The sequence below is a fragment of the Etheostoma spectabile genome, chromosome 7 (genome assembly GCF_008692095.1).
Source record: "Etheostoma spectabile isolate EspeVRDwgs_2016 chromosome 7, UIUC_Espe_1.0, whole genome shotgun sequence".
Lineage (NCBI taxonomy): Eukaryota > Metazoa > Chordata > Actinopteri > Perciformes > Percidae > Etheostoma > Etheostoma spectabile.
Window position 1 is genome coordinate 27,511,516 of NC_045739.1, and position 21,106 is coordinate 27,532,621.

The window sequence follows — 21,106 nt, forward strand, 5'->3', positions numbered from 1 at the left end:
AACGTGACACGAGGGACACGATCCCCGGTCTCCGGGGTGAAAGTCCTGGGTTTTACCCATCAACCACCCGACCAACCTCCCTATGCGGATTTTCACCCTTCCACACTACTTGCTTGGCGTAAATTTCCACGGCATCGCAAGGTAATGTAGGTCAATGGAGGCCGAACGCTGTTGATAAACACGCTAAAAAGCGTGTATGCGTCTTGATGCAATAACAGCATACGAATTAGCGTGTTATTCTTAAGCCATTTCACATCAGTCTGCCACCGGCGAGGCTTTCCAACGCCACGATTTCAAGGGAATGAAAACTGATGAGGAGGTTGCTTTCATCGTTATGGGAAAGTGAGTAATAACGTTAGCTTGGCTGTTCCACTTTTCGCTGTTGAACCTCGTCGGTTTGCTATCGTTTGTGATGGCTGTTCCCTATCACCAGTAGCGACAGTTTGCTAATCCACAACCTAACGTCAACTCTGCCACATTTTGTTCATTCAGCAGAGACAATAGCAGAAGTGGTTGCTATGGCAATGTGCGTGCATCCACTTTTCTTACATACATATACACACAGTAGCTTTCCTTGTCTTAACTCTATTCATACACCAAGGGTGACGTACAAGGTGCCACGTGCTCATCAGATAAACACACACTTACACAGCAGGGTTTAGTGTCTTGTCCAAGGACACTTCAACATGGGACCTTGACGAGGGATCGCACCTCCAACCTTCTGATTGGCAGGCAACCGCTCTACCAGTGAGCCACAGCGTACTTGGCCTCTGAATTGACTTAATCAACACAAGCTGGTGTTCGCGCTTACTGGGAATTCCTCATTCATGTGAAATAATCGCAATCCCCAATCCTTATCACGAGTGGGGTTCAGCGGGTATATAATATATATTATAACAGTGGCACCTTATGGATTTTACAAGAAAATTGTTCAAATCCTGCCTGAATGAAGTTGACGAGACACACATCCAGTGAAGGAGTGCATTTGATGATGGAGTACAGGACCCAAGTACAATTCTAAGGTACTCGTACTTTCCTACTGGTATTTTCATGTAATGCTTCTTTATGCTTTCTTCCCTACATTTCAAGTAAAATAATGTTTTACGAGACTACGTTGACTTAACAGCTTCGTTACTGTACAGATTAAAGTTTTACATTAAAAATAACACATTTAGCTGATAATACTTATGTACTTTTAATTACTTTTACTCATAATGTAAAGAGTATTTTCTACAGAGTTGTTCTTAAGGAAAGAATCGGAATACTTCTTTCTCCACTGCAAACAATGAGAGATCCAGGATGAGAGTACTTGTGTTTAATTTGTAATTTTCACTACAGTCAATCCACAAAATAAAGCGTACAGCTTACTTGTAAAATCCTCCTCAAGGTATGATGAGATGATCTGTCCTTCACTGTAACCGATTTCAAATGGTGCTAGAAACAAAAGCAGACTCTGAACACCAAAAGAAATCGGTCAACCTTGGAGAGAGGACAAAGAGCTGGAGCTGTCAGGACATCCCCCATAGACCGGTGGTCTGGAGCCCACTGAGTAGTTCTTCAGGGAGGAATACGTCTATCTCCGGACGCCCCTGGTGACACGACACCGCTGCGTGTTGCTGGCAGGGGAAATACACTTCCCACCCCAAGAACACTGATTTCAAATGGTGCTAGATAGATGACAATACTCTAAGCCACCATCTGAAACCAGCTTCCAAGGGGGGTACTCTTGACAAAAGGCATCCTTCTGTGGTGGAAAAAACCCTTGAATCTAAAAAGAATAATGAAAAATAACATAGTAGTAGCAGAACATAGTGAAAAACAAAAGTCAAATTAGTTGTTAGCGTGACAACAAGAAACAAGACCAAGTCATTATAGTGGAGAATATAAGAGCAGAACTCCATCCTCCCATTCATTGTGGATCCTCTTATACAGATGTGGGTCGTGGGGGGTGGAAAGTTAGGCAAAGTATTCTAGATGTCCAGTTCTAACTGAAGGTGCCCAGAGGCATTCTGACCATCCCAAACCACCTCACCTGGCCCCTTTTGACGCGAGTGAGCAGCTACTCTAAGCTCCCTCCAGATGCCTGAGGTCCTCAGCTCTAAAGCTGAGCCCAGCCCCCCCCATGGAGGAGGCTGCTTGTATACAGTATGTTGATCCCATTCTTTCGGTCACTACCCAATGCCATTGACCGTGACTAGTGAACAAGATACAAGATACTTGAAAACTCCTTTGCTTGGGGCAGAAAGTCACTCCCGACCCGGAGGGAGAAATCCACCGCTTTCCGGCAGGGAACCATGGGCTCATCCACATGAGGTAGGTGATGTAGCCAAAAGAACCACATCATCTGCAGAGATGCAATTCTGCTCCCTATCCTTCACAAGGCGATCACGGCCGTTCAAGTCAATGCCTGCTCTATTTTTACTAGAGCCGCGGGGCGTTCATTAAAATCCCAAACAGAATCGTAACAAATATGGAAGGGCAAACTCTACATGACACCCCCAAATTGTGTCATGGAAGCAGAGATTGTAACAACTTGGACCCCCCATTGTCTAGGCCCAGTGGCCCACGCAACATATACCCTAAAATTGACTAATTACCGTTTACAGTTAGACATCTATTTCTCATCAGGTACTTGACTTTTATCACTCATTACCTGAAGTTGTAGAAGGATAGGAGTGGAAAATACATCTCTTAAGGAACAGCTGATTATACGTACAGTAATCGTATGAAATGCAGAAACTACCCATCACAGACCACTTTATACAGATGTGAATTATGAAACCAAAACCCCACAGTAATATCAGACAAATATGCGCAACATTTAATCCCAACAGATCGTTCCTTCTTTCATTTGGAAACGTTCTTGAGAGATAACAGCTGTATGATGTGTTGTGTGACGTCTCGGTTCATCTGGAGGCCTTTCCATTTCCAAGTAGAACAATTCAATTTTTAAACAATGCCTTAATGCCATTACACTGTGTAGGCACAGTAAGCTTTGAATTGTGTCTGTCTCTACCTTATTTTTGAGTGGACCAAAATGATGTTCCAGGAAATCTTGACGGCATCTTGGGAGACTGTCAGAGACCATAACTGTGATGCTCTCTGGAATGGGTTACGCTCATGCTCGTGCCCAAAAACAAGTTTGAGTCACCGCCCTGGTTCAGGACAGAAAGCAGAGAGGAGGGAAGCAGTGAGAGATGAAATGGAAAACCACTGAGAAAGCACCAGAACACCTCTCTCTCTCTCTCTCTCTCTATCTATTTCTCTCTAACACGCCCACACGACTGATCTGATACTTGATCCAAGCTTCGTGGATGTGTGCAGGGCCAAACAAGAACCAACACACAGAACACTGCCACTGCATATCTTTTAGACTGACCTGCAGCTCTTTGCATACAGACCTCGATGAGTCCTCTTCTCTCTGTTTCTTGGTAAAATAGTAACCACTACAGTGGATTAAGCAAGGAAGTGGCAGTAAATCGCTGGCATGGAGAGCCATGACGCAAACACGCAGCTACAATACACTGAGAGGGCGGGACCAAGATAGGTAGTGGCCAGTTCACTTGACTTGTTGCCAAGCGCTTCAACAAAGTATAAAACTACCCAACCATTTCAAATATCCTTTTTCTTTTCCTCCTGCTTCTTTCGAATTCTTTGCATGCAAGTGAAAAGACCACTTACTAACATTGTCTTGCTTCAAACCCCTCTGTCCCTCCAGAACAAACACCCACACACAGTCTGCTTTCATTTCTCCATGTTTACAATGACAACTTCCACAAATACTACTAGTCTCGAAAAATGACTAAAGCAAAAACCAGAGAAGCCTAATCACAGCCTCTAAACATCAGATGCAATTTTCTTTGATTTTCCACAACAAGTGGAAGGACAACATCCATGCGGCTCTTACAAGTCCTCACAGGGTTCAGATAAACCAGAACAAGCCTTTTTTCTGTTTATGTGTTAAAGGGTGTGTAAGGCTATGTATATGTGTGTGTTTGCACTGTTGCCACAGTGAGGGCTCAGATCAGAGGGCCTGTCTGTCCATAGGTGTCTGGTTCCTTCATCTGGCTGGCTCAACCCAACCCTGTCAGTTTGCTTTTCCAGGTTGTTTGTTGCTTGTGTGCCACTGGACCTGTTGTGTAATGCTTACACAAGATTTAAAGGGACAGGAGGTCTTTAGCGAGCAGTCAACGACAGAAAGGGAATGGAACTGTGAAGCACCCTAGGGAAGCCCGTAGGGGGGAAACATTCACAGCGGTCCTCATTTCCAAAGAAATAGAAACACCAACAGTAAATTGCTGAGTGAGTAAACTGCAATGTAACATGCATTTTAAGCAATTTGTTGGCTTACAGTTGTACTTTTCCACACATCTCCAAAATACTATCATGTTAAAATATAGCTTATTGTGAAAAAAATACATATTACATAAATCAGCTGTCTGCATGGAAGCTGGACGAGTGTACTTTTGTATCTGACTGAGTGTCATGAGTATGCCCTGTGTTAATATATAGCCACAGACTGCTGGACTAAGTGGCTAACCGTGATGTTAACTCATTGATAAGGAAGGACCCCACATGGGTGAGGTGACTGGTAGAGTTCCAGCTTCAGCAGTGATGAGAAGTATCAACTTCTTCTTCACGACCATCTTCATAAAGAAAAACTAAAGAGGCAGCGATTGTATACAGTATGTTATACCATCAGCACATTTGGAGGAGAGAAAGGCGCTGACTGTAGAGGCTGCAGCTGCAATGCAGACCACGGGCAGCCAAACACACTCTTGCATCATCTAAATGTGGCATTTTTTTGCATGTTGGAATTTGAGCCAGGAGAGCGAGAAGGCCTCTTTTGTCTAGGGATTTAAATCCTTCCTCATCACAGGTATCAGTGTCAGGCATGTACACTATGCGAGATATGCTGAGCCGCTCTTTAAATGTCAGTTAAGGTAAGGCTTTATTTTACGAGCTCCATGGTTTCCCATAATCTCATTGAAAGGACATAATATGTCACTGTAAATTGGAAGAAAGGGACTATTTATTCTTTGGAAACTTAAAACAGCATCTATCTGTGCATTTAAACTCAATTAACTCTGATTAATTGCTGGTGCAGCCTAGAAACTGACAGGTCACCTGCAAACTTACTGCAACTTAGAATTAGTCACATTGATTATTTTCTCGATTAATCGATTACTTGTTTGGTGTATAAAATGTCAGATAATGGAGAAAAATGTTGATAAAAGTCCAAGATGACGTCTGTCCACAACTCAAAGATATACACTACCGGTCAAAAGTCTGGGGTCAATTAGAAATTTTTATTGCACTCCATTGTAGACAGAATCCCAGCTGAGATCAGTTGCATTGTTTTTTTTAACCAGGGCAGCAGTTTTCAAATTACATTATGTGCTTTACATAATTGCAAAATGGTTCTCCAATGTTTTCTACTTTTTTTTTTTAAACGATAACTTAGTAAACAGAATGTGCCTTTGGAACATTTGATGAATGGTTGCTGATAATGGGCAAAGAAGATATTGCATTAAAGATCAGCCCCGCACCCAAATTAGCAGGTATTCTGTCTATAATGGAGTGGTATGGAAATGTATAAGTGACCCCAAACTTTTGACCGGTAGTGTTTAGTTTACTGTCATAGAGTATTGAAGACACTAGAAAATATTTACATTTAAGAAGCTGGAATCCAGGAAGTTTTACTTTTTTCTAAATAAAAAAAGAAATTACTCAAACCAAGTAAAAAAAAAAAAATCAGAACCGTTTGATTCAATAGTCAGTTTGGGGCATTTATGTATGTATTGTTCTGTTCATTTTAGCGTCACAGATTTTAGTCCAAAAGGCTTGTTCAGAGAGAGAGAGAAAGAGAAAAAATTTGAAATTAAGTCATCGAGGGAAAAAAAAAGCCTTGCACAGTTTGAGGTGCCGAGTGCAGATGCCAGTCAGTCTCTACCTGACAATGACAGGGAACGTGGTGGATAAAGTGACAACTGCGTGCAAGCGCTGTGCAACACATGTGGCTTATGCTAGTGGCATTTACAGAGCTTTTACTGCTGACAGCCCAAGGAGGAACCAGAGAAAGACAGAGCAACTACTTCTCCATGCAGATTCAGACAGGGCAATCCGATCCCTAACTTGAGCATTTTAATGTTACTTGATGCGGGTGTGCTATAATGTCCCCTCTCACAGACATTTCAGCAACACAATTAATCTCAAAATGTATTTTCTTGAAAAGGAACACGCAAATAAACTGAACAGAACAGTGTTGTTTTGAGTGCTCATGTAATGCTCATTTTCAGGTTCATTTAGAGGTTGTACCGCAATAGGTTTATGTGGTTTAATTTTCAGAAAACACCATGTTTTTGTCATACTGCACATTGCTGCAACAAGAGCACCTTGACCTTTTGCACAATTTATCCCAGACCTAGGCCTAGATAGTGACTCTGACCCAAAACTTAGCCATATCCACCTCAGAAGTTGAAGGTAACTTCGACAAAGCTGTGAAAGAGAGAGAGAGAAAAGGCAAGAAGGGCTTTTTCGTCCATGAGTGTGTCTCCTTCTGCGTGGTGATACGGTCGGCAGGTGTAAATCGGTAGAAAGAAAATAGTTCCAACATGAAAGTGCTTTTATATAGACCTTATTGGTCCCCTAATACTGTATCTGAAGTCTCTTTTATATAGACCTTAGTGGTCCCCTAATACTGTATCTGAAGTCTCTTCTATATAGACCTTGGTGGTCCCCTAATACTGTATCTGAAGTCTCTTTTATGTAGACCTTAGTGGTCCCCTAATACTGTATCTGAAGTCTCTTTTATATAGACCTTAGTGGTCCCCTAATACTGTATCTGAAGTCTCTTTTATATAGACCTCAGTGGTCCCCTAATACTGTATCTGAAGTCTCTTTTATATAGACCTTAGTGGTCCCTAATACTGTATCTGAAGTCTCTTTTATATAGACCTTAGTGGTCCCCTAATACTGTATCTGAAGTCTCTTTTATATAGACCTTAGTGGTCCCCTAATACTGTATCTGAAGTCTCTTTATATAGACCTCAGTGGTCCCCTAATACTGTATCTGAAGTCTCTTTTATATAGACCTCAGTGGTCCCCTAATACTGTATCTGAAGTCTCTTTTATATAGACCTTAGTGGTCCCCTAATTCTGTTTCTGAAGTCTCTTTTATATAGACCTTAGTGGTCCCCTAAAACTGTATCTGAAGTCTCTTTTATATAGACCTTAGTGGTCCCCTAATACTGTATCTGAAGTCTCTTTTATATAGACCTTAGTGGTCCTCTAATACTGTTTCTGAAGTCTCTTTATATAGACCCTAGTGGTCCCCTAATTCCATATCTGAAGTCTCTTTCCCAACATTCAGCCTTGGTGCAGAATTAGAGCCACTAGAGCCAGTCCCACAATGAGCCTTCCTATGTATGTGCCATTTCTGTGAGATTCCAGATCGGCCCATCTGAGCTTTCATTTCCTCAAAGGCAGAGCAGGATACCCAGGGCTTGGTTTACACCTATCGCCATGTCTAGCCACTGGGGGACCATAGGCAGGCTGGGGCAACTCATATTAATCTTAAAAAAAACCTCATAAAGTGAAATGTTCATGCCATGGGACCTTTAACAATTAAAAAAGTAGAGAGAGAGTTACCAAAAATAGCGTAAAAGTGATGCAGCAATCAGAAACAGGCAAGAACTGACGGAGGTCTAATCAGCCAATCCCAATCTGCGGTGTGTCTCTGTAGCCGGGCAATATGCTGTGTCACTGTTGAGTAGAAGTGGTGACAACAGAGATAATTCCAGAAATATTGAACTGCTAAGAGGTTGTACAATTTAATAGTTTGAATGCATTAACCTTTAATTTAAATTGAAGACCATTTATATGTATTTATTACACATTTAGTACATATATTTTATTATTTAGAATTTATGCACTTTAATTCATTTTCTTATTGTTTTATTTTAGAAATTTTATTTTTACAAATCAGACATAAGGATTTTGAAACCGATTCGGAAATCGTGTTCAACCTGGCTTGTTGTTTGTAAAATTTGTTCGACAATAAAGAGGGAAAAAAATAGAAAGGGACTACTTGACAAATGAAACTTGCGCCTTGTAAAAAGATGTATCGCTGAAATCTCTTCCCTTTGAGCATCTCAAGACTTGGCTGAAGATGTAGACATGTAATGTGTGTGGGAAGACACATTCTACATTCTATTCACATTCTTGAGACTTTTCTATATCAATTGTGCATGACAAGTGAAAAAAGTTGAATGCCAGTTCAAAGTCTTGTAACCTGTTGAAAGTTTAAAAGTCTGAAGCTGACCCCCTCTGCATTAAGTGACCTGACCCCTCCACTCTCTGGACCCAGATTGTCCTCATGTTAGGCCGGAGACTATTGGTCAAATAATGGAAGGCCTCCTCTGCGCCAGCACTGGATCTGTGGCGCGCCGCTCTGGGCCAGCTGGCTGTCCTTGAACAACTGTCCTACAGGTAGCTTGATAAAGTGGAGGAGGAGTACACCTTGACATGGGGGAAGTATCGTTTGTACACTTTGGGCGTTTAATGGCGTTCCGGCTCATAAACATAACGTTTACCTAAGAAACATGACTGAGGGATACATTTTGATAAAATCCTATGCCTACAGTACATATAAGCCAGGTTGTAAACTCAAGGGCTCTGTGCATCACTCTCTCTTTTTCTAAAAAATTATTTTAAATTATTATATATATATATATATATATATATATATATATATATATATATATATATATACACATTATTATTGGGGTTTAAACCGTAAAGCGGTGGAACCCTACTATGTTTGTCTGTTTAAGTTATTATTATTATTATTATTATTTATTATTATTATTATTAGGGTTTAAACCGTGAAGCGGTAGAACCCTTCTCTGTTTGTCTGTTTAAGTTATTATTATTATTATTATTATAATTATTATTAGGGTTCAAACCACAACGCAGTAGAACCCTTCTGTCTGTGTAAGTTATTATTATTATTATTATTATTATAATTATTATTATTAGGGTTTAAACCATGAAGCGGTAGAACCCTTCTCTGTTTGTCTGTTTAGGTTATTATTATTATTATTATTATTATTATTATTAGGGTTTAAACCATGAAGCGGTAGAACCCTTCTCTGTTTGTCTGTTTAGGTTATTATTATTATTATTATTATTATAATTATTATTATTATTATTAGGGTTTAAACCATGAAGCGGTAGAACCCTTCTCTGTTTGTCTGTTTAGGTTTATTATTATTATTATTATTTTTTATTATTATTATTATTATAATAATTATTATTATTATTATTAGGGTTTAAACCATGAAGCGGTAGAACCCTTCTCTGTTTGTCTGTTTAGGTTATTATTATTATTATTATTATTATAATTATTATTATTATTAGGGTTTAAACCATGAAGCGGTAGAACCCTTCTCTGTTTCTCTGTTTAGGTTATTATTATTATTATAATTATTATTATTATTAGGGTTTAAACCATGAAGCGGTAGAACCCTTCTCTGTTTAGGTTATTATTATTATTATTATTATTATTATTATTATTATAATTATTATTATTATTAGGGTTTAAACCATGAAGCGGTAGAACCCTTCTCTGTTTCTCTGTTTAAGTTATTGTCTATTAGTTGTCTGTTGCGCTGGCTCAAATTCCCGTGAAATGGAATGAGCTCGAAACATGCGAACATGGGGGAATAACTGGAAATGGTGTGTGAGTGCTACAAGCTGACTCACTAGCTTAGGACTTCAAAGTTCTTTTGTACTCAACACAAAACGTCAGTAAATAAAAGTCTTGAATCCAAAGTTCTGCGTTTGCCTGTTTACTCAAAAAATTTCAAAACATAAAATACAAAAAGTTAGGATCTTTACTTTTCTTATAAATTAACAGCAATTCCGTGTAGGTCAAAGGTCCAGTGGCTTCTGGCTGTTTGGAGGGTACCATTTCTTTTTATACTACATCTAGCAGCCAATCAAATTACATTATTCCAGGTCACTGGTAAACTCCAATATCAACGTTCTATTTTCAACACAGGTTTTGTCAGGTATTACAAAAATAAACTCAAAAGAATATTCCCATAGAAACAGTGTGCATGTACTTCTATAGAAATATGAATCCAATCGGCCACATGGTGGCGCTGTTATTTATGCTTTTAATATGCAAACTTTAAAAGGCCACGCCCCCCACACCGTAAGTCCGATTGACTTGAAATTTCTCACACAGGTGCAGCGTAATGTGCTCTAAAAAAAGCCTTAAGGACCATTAACATCCGCCTAGAAAAAATTTCTGCCATTTTGAATTTTTGGAAAAACACATTTTTGAGATCAATTACTAGTCAAGTTATTGATCAATGAACTTCAAAAAGGGGCATGGCTCTGGACTTAAAGGAACACAAATCAGCAACCGTAAGGCCATTCATCACAAAACTCACAGGGTGTATTCAAATAAGTGCCCCAGATATATCCAGACAGTTTTATATACATACACCACTAGGGGGCGCTACAAGCACAAGATAGGTGAGTGGCATTACACACATTTCACTATAAATCACAAATTCATTGTTTAATCATCCAATCAACATATCTCAGGATATGTCCTCATAAGTACCTGAACTACTACTACTAAAGTGCCTAAACTATGCCCTGAAAGATTCATTCAAGTTGAACACCAGGGGGCGCTATAAATGCAAACAAACTGCAGGTGATATAGCACAAATCAGGCTATAAATGACCAAATATTTGTCCAATCAACACAAAACTTCCAAGAAATGTCTATATAACGACCTCACACATACACTGCAAGTCTTGTTCAAATTGACCACTAGGAGGCGCTTTAAATGCACAATAACTTGCGGCTTTTTAGCAGTTGTTTTTGTATTGGTCATCTTATTTTCTCAAATGGCCGTGAGATGGACTGAGCTACATATCACACTGAAGTGAAAAAAAAATGTTTTTGACCAATCAGTTGTAGGCATTTTCAACAAAGTCAGTTTGTCCAATCGTTACAAAGCTTGCAGGATATGTTTTATAACGACGTTGGACCACATGTGTGAAATTACTTTGAAGTCACTATTGAGAAAAAAGGTTTGAACCTGTGAATCGCCGCTTGCGGCTACATTTGTTTTATTTATTTTTATTTTTCATAATTTTCTAAAATGTATTGTTATAGTTTAGTTTTTTTCTATGGCCGCGCTTTGTCTTCCTTTCATTCTATTTTGTGATATGTGTACTGCTTCATTTTTCTGATAGATATGCGTGTGTGTTTAAATTTTCTGAAAAACCAATAAACTGTTAATCATAAACGAAGTCTGAAGCTGAAAGTATGCGGAAGGATTTAGCATTTGGATTGGAGTGGGTTTAAGAGGATTGGAAGACATCGCCCATTGACTTACATTTGTAAAAAAAAAAAATTGAGAAAAGCCCAATATTTTAGTACAAACTAAGAAAAGTAGAAATAGAATTGTTAAACAATGTGTTACCGAGGCCTGAGGTAGGCCCACGGCTTCATAAGCGACAGGTACTGATAGCATTGACTAAATGATAAATGTATGATAATCACTTCCCAAACAAAAACACAGTCAGTGATCTAAATCACCAGCTTTCTAAACCCACATGGGAAACAAAAGTTACCATTTTTACTAAAATCTTTTTTATCAATATATTAACCCATATAAACATAGATGGTTCTAACGTATGCATGGAAAAGTGTTTTTGCTACTGCAAAGCCTTTGTATAAGAGAACAGTGCTTTTTTTTAAAATAACCAATCAGATGTTGAACTCCAGCTGCTTGCTTTTACTAAACCAATAAAGTACTGCTGTGCAGCTTGTGGAGCCAGGGGAAGCTCCTCCTACCCAATGAGAATCCAGCTTTGGCCCGATGGGCCTGTGATGCAGCAGCTTTAGGAAGTCCAGTGCGTGTGAACTGGAGAGAAGCCAAAGCAGAGTCACCAAGAGAGCAAGGTAAACAAGTTCTCTCTCTTTGTCAATCTCTTTTCCTCTCTCCTCCATTTCTCTCCCTTTCTCTCTCTCTGATCCTAAGCCATGGCATTTAGACCCCTTCTGTTGCTCCCTTTCTCCGAGACATATAGATAGATACATAACAGATAGAGAGAGAAAGGGAGAGTTATAAGCTGTGTACTGGTTAAAGAGAAAGCCAGCCCAGATATGACTGCGTCACCATCTCGGTCTCTCCTAACTACGTAGAAACAAATGTGTCTTGGGAAGGGTTTTGGCAAATAACAGTGGCCCTGGAGGGTGAAAACGAATCACATGACACAAGAGCCACTAGCCACATACGCACACTGATCTGATCTGTTGTCTGATAGCAACATACAGCTGTATGCCAACCAGTCTTTGCCTTCATACATGCCTGCCTCTCCATGTTTACTCTGTCCTTCAACTCCAAGAGTTAACCACAAAGTAGGTCAGCAATCAACAGTTCGAACACAGACACATGTGTACGTACGTAAGTGGTGACGTATAAGTTGTTAACCTCTTGACTTGAATTCAACAACAAACTTATCCTGTCGTTTTTTTGAAGGTTGCTGTGATTTCCACCTGGCTGCATCTGCGCACACTCTCATACATTGGTGTATTAAACGTCCAATACTGTTTTATAATACGCAAGATGCCACCATGCATGATTGTAGTCACACCAAAGTCCAATCATATTTCTTGAGGTGTAAAAAAAGCGATGTCTGAATACCTTGATAAAAAACATTGCTGACCGAGCTTCGCTGTGATATTAAGAACACTCCAGAATATTCTTTTGTTAACCCCTTTGTCGCACCTCTGCCCAAACAAACCACACACCTTACCATGCTATCACAACAAGACCTAGAGAAACTGTGTCGGACAACAGCCATCCATGTTGAAACTCCCGATACCAGAACACACAGAACCACAGAACACACAGAACACACACAGAACACACACAGAACACACACAGAACACACACAGACACACACACACACACACACACACACACACACACACACACACACACACACACACACACACACACACACACACACACACCACACACACACACACACACACACACACACACACACACACACACACACACACACACACACACACACACACACACACACACACACCACACACACACACCACACACACACACACACACACACACACACTACCAAGGAGGAAGAGGAGGTGAAAGACGAGGTTGTCCGAAACCATTGTGTCGACTTCAGGTGAAAAAATTCGATGACTCTGGGCTTGTTATCTCAGCTTCTGTTTCTCCTGACATGAAAAAGTGACGTAGCAACTAATCCAAAACCTCTCTCTCTCACTCTCCGACTTGTTCGCCCTCCCTCCCTGAATCTCCCTCTCTCTCCTATTCTGCCTGCCTCTGAAACACACGCACTCTTTATTTTCATCTTGTTTCAACGGCAGAACTGCTATTACACTGCTACTGCAAGCTAACAAATACACAGTGCAGAACCCACACAAATGCATACGGCTGTGCGTGCCAATGCACATGCGCGTATGATCACTCCATCCCTCTTCCCGAGTGTGACGCAGCACCTAATTCTCTGTGCTTTCATACAACTGTTGTGGCTACACAACGCAACTTCTTGATCAAGCTGAAACACACTTGCTAGCTGCCACACAAGGCAAGTGAGCATGAGCAGACTCCAGTTAAAGGGAACCCTACCACCATGGCTCCCTGTCCCCCACTCTGTGACGTTGCTGTGTCCCCATTTCCACCATGCTCCCATATAATTGGGTCTCTCTCACTCTTCGCTGCCCTTCTCTCTGGCGCACTCTTCTCTGCTCTCGGCTAGAGACGCACCGGCTCCTCTGTCTGTGAGGCTGAGCTGACTGAGCCTCCTCGATCACCTGACAAGCCACTGCTTTTAAAGGCACATCACCAGCATGTGTATCAGTTGCATAAGCACTCAGATTGTCTTTTGGCTCTTATAATTAAAAAAAAACAGTCTAATGAGGGATGTTATTTACCTCTGAATCTGCACCAAAGGGAATATTTACATGGCGCTCTGTTTACGTTGTGATGTGATGCTTTTGTAATGCCCATATGTTGGTTACTAAAGTGATTTCTGATGCAGAATACATGCTGTTCCTTATTCAATGTTACTACTTTTGACTTCCAGAGTGGAGCAAGCGTTTATATATGTACGAAAACATCGTATACAGTGTGAGGGGATTGACTGTCACAATCACACTCACTACTGCGTGTACTTCCTCTTTCAGTTCCTGGCGCTTCCTACCACAGATCTGGCCTAGAGGAGACACAGAGAACAGTTTTATCCTCTGCTTCTGTTCAAATAATACCGTTATTCAGTTCAACTAATCACAAATCTTGTAAAAAGGTAAGACTTAAAAAAGAAAAGTAGTATAAAAATAGTATATTATCTATGCAAGCCAGGAATTTAGCTGTTCCTTTAAAAGGACTGTGTTCCGGCTTTGTAAATAGTCTGTATTGGTTAGGTCAAACTTTAGCTGAGTTTTTCTTTTCTTTTTAAAGACGAGAGTCTCTGCCATGCTTACATACCTTGATCAGATGATTCTTCATTTGTATACAAATCTGACTGATGAAGCTGTGGGAAGATAAAAAGGAGAAGAAAAAAAAACTTTTTAGAATGCAAAACCAAAACATAACACCCTAAAAAACAAAAAATGATCCAATTTAACTTATAACATGAATATGAGTCATGACAAATGTGGAACACTCCATTAGACAATGCACTTTGGATGAATTCCAAATCAGGAAACCTACACTATGAATGGTTTCCCCACTATCAATATCCATAATTAGTCTGGTCAATCCAATGAAAAATAATGTTTGTTCCTCTTATGGTAGTTGGTCTTAAATGTGCCAAATTAGCCATTTTGGGTTAGCTTCCTCTGCAACACTGCAAATAAGAGGAACAAGCTCGGTTCTGTCTCTTTTATGAGCTTGTCTGTTCTAAACAACGCTGTGCCTATTAGGTTTGTCTGCACTGCGGATGCATAAAGTCCCATTTATGTGCTAGGCTAAAATAAAAGCTTTGTCTCAGTTAACAAAAAGTAAACAAAGTTCCCATTAGTGCCAACTTACCACTTTACCAAGTCGGTTCATAAATGATTCAGTTTTTTGTTTTTTTTATTAAACTTGGAACAACCCTACCACAGGGGACGATGTGTATCCAAACATCATGACTATTGACTCCAACTCAAGGGAACTACAGTAAACTACGTTTTGAGAATATTTACTATGCTGCAGTGCTGACTCACTAACCACCAAAACCTTGTAGTTTACACAAGGCACACATGCACCATCTCTATTTTGATGTATTAAATGTCTCAGTATCCTCCAGTTACAGGTCTCATCACTCATGGGGCTTTTCATGTGGCTGTACACGTTCTCCCCTAAAGCACTTGCAACTTGTGATGTCCTAATTCTCCACTGGAACCAGAGGATATGGGGCCCACAGCTTCACCTTACAAGACTGAGAAAGGAGAGCGCATCGGCAAAAGAATCGGCTTTCACCCTCGAGCTATAAGGGAAATGTAAGGGATCTCAGGGATCAAGGCATGTTTGCTCTGAGCAGACTGGTAGATGCGGATGGTATTGATTTGAGGATTCAGGTCTATGTTCTACCATTTTTAGCCACTGTTCCATTATCTTTATTATGACTATTATTCCCACTGTTCATCCCATCCCAACCGGCACTGTCAGACACCGCCTACCAAGAGCCTGGATCTGGCCGAGGTTTCTTGCTAAAAGGAAGTTTTTCCTCGCCACTGTCGCACTACGCTTCTCTTGGGGCAAAGACTAGAATTGTTGTGACTTTATAAATTATAGAGTGTGGTCTAGACCTACTCTATCCGTAAAATGTCTTGAGATAACGGTTATGATTTGATACTATAAATAAAATTAAATCAAATTCTCCTCCAGAATGAAGATGTCCTGTTTTTGCACATTTGTCACACAGAAATAAAAAATCCAACACCAATTTGCCCTTTGTTAAAACGCTATTGCCTCCCAAGTCACTCCCATTCATTCAACCAATGAACCAAATTGAATTGATAACTGGGTTCAATTAGACTAGACGCAATCAGGCTTGATTACTGCCTGCCCTGTTGTATCAAACATCACTAAAGTAGAACCTTTTGCAGCAATGTGAAGTTGGCTAAAAGGTTTAAACAAGCAGCACAGTATGACGCATGCGATCAAAAGAAATTCTAGGCGAGATGAGAAAGAAAGTCTATATCAAAGCCTTTTTTAAGGCTCTGGGACTCCGCCAGCAAACCACAGTGAGAGCCATTATCTCCAAATGGAGAAAACTTGGAAGAGTGATGGATCTTCCCAGCAGTGACTGGCCAACAAAACTTCCGACATTGACAGGAACAAAAAGTCACAAAAGAACCTAAGCAAACATCTAAGGAACGTCAGGCCTCGGGATTCCACCACGACAAAGAATCCGCGCAAAAAATGGCACCTATGGGAGAGTTGCAGGGTGAAAACCACGGCTCTTCAGCGGTCTCTCATTTGCCAAATAACACAGTGATGGGTCCAAAGTAGAAGAAAACAACTTGCCATAATTGGTGGAAGCATCAACTCTGCTTTCCATCAAATTCCTTCAAATTCAAATTTCCAAATTAATCTGTCATCAGTCTGGGATCGGACGCTCAAGCTCAACTTTGTTATGCAGCAAGACAACAAGACTGCAACAAGAGCAAGCTTCCCTCTTAATGGCTCAAAATAAACTAAATTAAGCACTGTTTTTTTGTCTTCCAGTCCCGATACGGAGACCTGGGCTTTGGCTATCAGCCAATACACAGTACAGTATCTGGTACCAGTGTTTAATTAATAAGCTGTATGCCTCGCTGGGCTGGGATCACTCTTTTATGAGTAAGACAACATTAAGCTTGACTTAAACATTGCTTTCCTAGCTATTGAGTCAGTATCTGCCCTAAAGCCAAAATCAGAATGGGATCGGTGCATCGCTATTTTGGCCGAGTCAAAGTCCTGACTTAAATGATATAGGTGTTGGATGAATTTTTTTCCTTCAATAAATGATCATTAAAAAAACTGTATAGTGTGTTGAGTAAGGTTGTCTTTGTCTTATATTTCATTTGGTTTGAAGATCTGAAACAATTAAGTATGACAGGAATCGGAAAGGGGAAAATAATTTTCCACAGCATTGTATGTGCATCCTGTGCAAGATAACTATAGCAACGCTTAGGAATATGAATACAAGTTGGGCACTTGGTTTGGTGCTCCATTTCCTGCAACGAAGATTGGATGAAAGATTTCCATTTTGAAAAGGGCATTGATTTGGACGCTATATAAAATAACTATTGCATTTAATGTGTATCTTATATTCAATGCTGTCATATGCCGGTGACAGTACTACTAAATTCATCATGGAGTACTGAATCTTAAGTAAAAGTACAAACAACCAGAGACATATTTACTTTAGTAAAAGTAGAAGTGCAACAATGACAATCCTACTTAAGCAGAAAGTAAAAAGTACCTGATTTTAAATGTTCTTTAAGTATTAAAAGTACTTGCATAACGATTTATTATCTTAATGTCTATATTATATCTGAAAAATAAACAAAAAAACTAAACTCTGGTCTGTCCTCCATGTACCCTCTCTTTATACGGAGTCGCTTTTCGAGACAAAAATTCAGGAAACCACAAACAGGCTGTAAACATCCGTAAAGCCTCAGGGCGGCTGAGCTCTCACCTCCGCCTATAGCAGCAGCAGTCAGGGCTCCGCCAGCAGGCTCGGCAGCTCCACTACCCCGCGGAGAGCTACGGTGATCCCCGTGACTTGCCGTCCCTGACCTGCTCACCCACTTCTACTTTGGGCCGGCTCGTGCCGTACGTGATGGTCAGTAAGACACTTTGGATCAGAAAATGGAACCAAAATGGAACGGAACATTGTAGTGGAGGGGCTGGGCGCCCATATATAGGAGGTTTACGCCTCGAAGCAGCGGGCCCCGGTTCGAATCCGAACTGTGGCCTTTGCCGCATGTTATTCCCCCTCTATTTCCCCTTTCATGTCTTCATCTGTCCTGTAAAAATAAAGACTGGAAATGAATCTACAAAAATAAAAATAAAATGTAGTGGAGTAGAAAGCATCATAATTGCTGCAAACTGTAACAAAGTAAAAGTTAAGGTATGCACTACTGATTCTACTTAAGTAAAGTACAGATAAGTGAAAAATGTATCTGTCCATATCCAGTCACTACAGATATTCAATTGTTGTTGATAACTTATTATTATTATTATTTCTTTTCCCAACATACTGCACCCTGTAGCCTCTAAGGAAAACAGGAGGTTTTACTGGGAGAGGTTTGTGCTTGTGCTAACAGAGACACGCTACAGCTTTAAAGATACTTCAAGTGCCGGTCCTTCCTGTCTGCTATTTATGCTTCTCATCCAGTGGGTAGGGTGTTAATTTTAGCTATGTCATCTATCAGCCATGCCTGTTCTACTTCCTAAACCTTAATCTCTCCCTTTGAAAAGGTGCCTAGTCAGCTCCATTAATATTGTTTTTGGGCTGTATTGGGAACAATGGGCATAGCTCCTATGCACCCAGATGTACATTTAGGCAAAAAAAGCTATAACCTTCTTAAAGCGTTTAATTGAAAGTAAACAGTGTACTCTTTTTCTGGTATTATCTGGTTCAGTGGTTCTGCAGTTACCACTCAGAAGAATGCAAACAGGCTCTCTCTGGGGACGTCCGCACGTGTTGCAGCATCACTCACTGTATGATGAAAAATAAGTCACTGAAAGCTCTATCGTCAGCAGGTCTTGAGAAAATCCCACAACACTAGCAAGTGAATTAAAAATGTTTCCCCTAAGCTCAGCCGTTTCTGGCATCGCAGTGATGGACAACATCAGAGAAAAGTACTTATTGTGTACATTATGTGACACTTTGATGCTGTGCCATTGTAATTTCGGTTGTATGTATGACTGCTGGCCCCTGGCTCCACTAATCTGGGACTGGCCAACTGTAATTCACTTATAACTTTTTGACAATAATTGATATAAACAGATGATACTGGCTGTGATTGCTGGGAAATATACTGGCTCTTACCTTTCTCAAGGAGTTGAATGCAATACCTGCTTTATCTCTGTGAAAAGAGAAATACCAATATTTATCCAGAAGGCAAGCAATGTCAATTTCCAAAGCTTACGTTTATTGTTTTGTTCTATTCGCCGATATAGTTATGCCCTCAGAGCCCAGTCCATCACACTATTAAAACAACATGTTCTCTTACTGTGCCACTGAAGCAGTCAGCAAATCAATCGGTCAACCGACTGCAGTGGGTTTGATGTTTGGATGTCAGGAGATGTCAGGCCAAAGAACAACCGATGGATGTGCCAGTCCTCCTGTCGGCTGAAGTTGACACAAAGCACAAGATGAACATACACATGCAGTCCACTCGCACTCGTGTAGCTACTGCTGTTTTACCCTCACTCTGTAGTGTTCACTAACAACATCTGACTCATTCCAAGAACACGGTTTCTGATAACTTCATGCTCTGTAAAAAGACCTCAGCCTGCACAAATACACCCCCCTGTGTTAAGTAAGTGTATTGCTTTTGGAGGGTTTGTTGACATCAGGAATAAAAAGTGCGTATGACATGGAAACCTCTGGATGGATGGTGCTGAGTCAAGGCACTGGCACAACAGGCGCACGCACTTTGGGTTTACAATTAACACTAATTTGTCTTTAGAAAGAAGCAATGATATATATATTTTTTAAATAAACTTTTTGAAAGAAAATCTACTTCTGCAAATGAACAATGGAAAAAGCAATGTTAGATCATTTTAACTTCAGGCCGATTTACAGCAACATGCTGTTATATGCTATGTTACATGCTGCTATAAGTGACAACTAGTTTTTTTTACATTCCTTTATGTTACAATCTAAATACAGGATCAGCTGGAAATGGCACTACGCACAGAATGACACACTGACAGGTGCAACAGTGCAACAACACAATCAAAGTCAGCGCACTATAATTTAAATTTCCTGAGAAAGTAGCTACAATGTATTTTCAAATGGTTTTTTTTTTTAAGGGAACACTAGTTTAAAGAAATGTCCCTCCTCTGTAACTTTTAAACTTAGTAACCTGCTACTTATACTGATCAAACAATTATATATCAAGTCTAATGCAAAACACAGAAAATAACATCTAACACATGAGTTAAATCGTTACGCAGTACCGCAAGGATGCAAAGAGCACTCACTCCTGAGGTAAACTGAAGTGCGCAACATCCTCCTGCAGCAAGCATCCAGCATACACCTCTCCATCCCACCCTGCTGCTCTGGCTCCGAAGGAAAATGAGGCCCACATCCCCCAGACGTGTTTTTATAAGGAAGCAGCTGAGAGCAAATGCCTTGCTTGTTTCCGGGTAACGTTGGAAACAACGCTGGAAACTGCGCACTACGTCGCAACAGACTAATCAAATCATGGCCATGCGCATTTCTCACTCGCCTTTATAACACACGTTTCAAAACAAATACAATTATATATATATATATATAGACATGAACATTGTAACATTAGTGGAACACCATACGGTACAAGACAACGGAAAACAAAAGACGTACGTTACTAATACAGCCGACCGCGCACTATACAAGCACTACACCTGAATCCATCGTAACGTTATTTTATTCACCGGGGAACATCACGTTCATGTCGCTAAATACCGGTAAACACACTCTCTTTGAAAGGCCGACGGCTTACCGACAGCGCCTCTTTCTTCGCAACAGGTCGCCCGTGTTGAAACTATACCAAACTATTTCTACTCCGACATTAGCTGTCATTATCTCCCAATATCGAATCCGGAGTGGTCCCCTTGCTCTGAAACACTGGCCATCGACATAGTCACAGCAACACGAACAAGCCACGCCCACCAACACACACACCCCCGTTTCGTGATTGGACGGCGCTTCGAAAGGCGTCAACAGGATCACGTGCTTTTGACGCAGTTTTACAAACAGGCAGAGAGAGAGGGCGCACAGCAGAAACAAGAGGAGCCACTTCTCTGTACTTCCGGTTCCGGATGAAATT

At 40.5% G+C, this 21,106-nt stretch overlaps 1 long non-coding RNA gene across 1 annotated transcript; it reads right to left on the reverse strand.

Moving 5' to 3' along the window:
• Positions 1-1,300: 1,300 nt before the first annotated feature.
• Positions 1,301-20,708, reverse strand: LOC116691977 (uncharacterized). Its single transcript, XR_004332599.1, has 7 exons — positions 20,277-20,708; positions 19,301-19,419; positions 19,117-19,153; positions 14,574-14,619; positions 13,195-14,301; positions 3,017-3,155; positions 1,301-1,768 (listed from the first exon to the last, which is right to left on the reverse strand). It is a non-coding gene; the product is annotated as an uncharacterized LOC116691977 (long non-coding RNA).
• Positions 20,709-21,106: the final 398 nt, after the last annotated feature.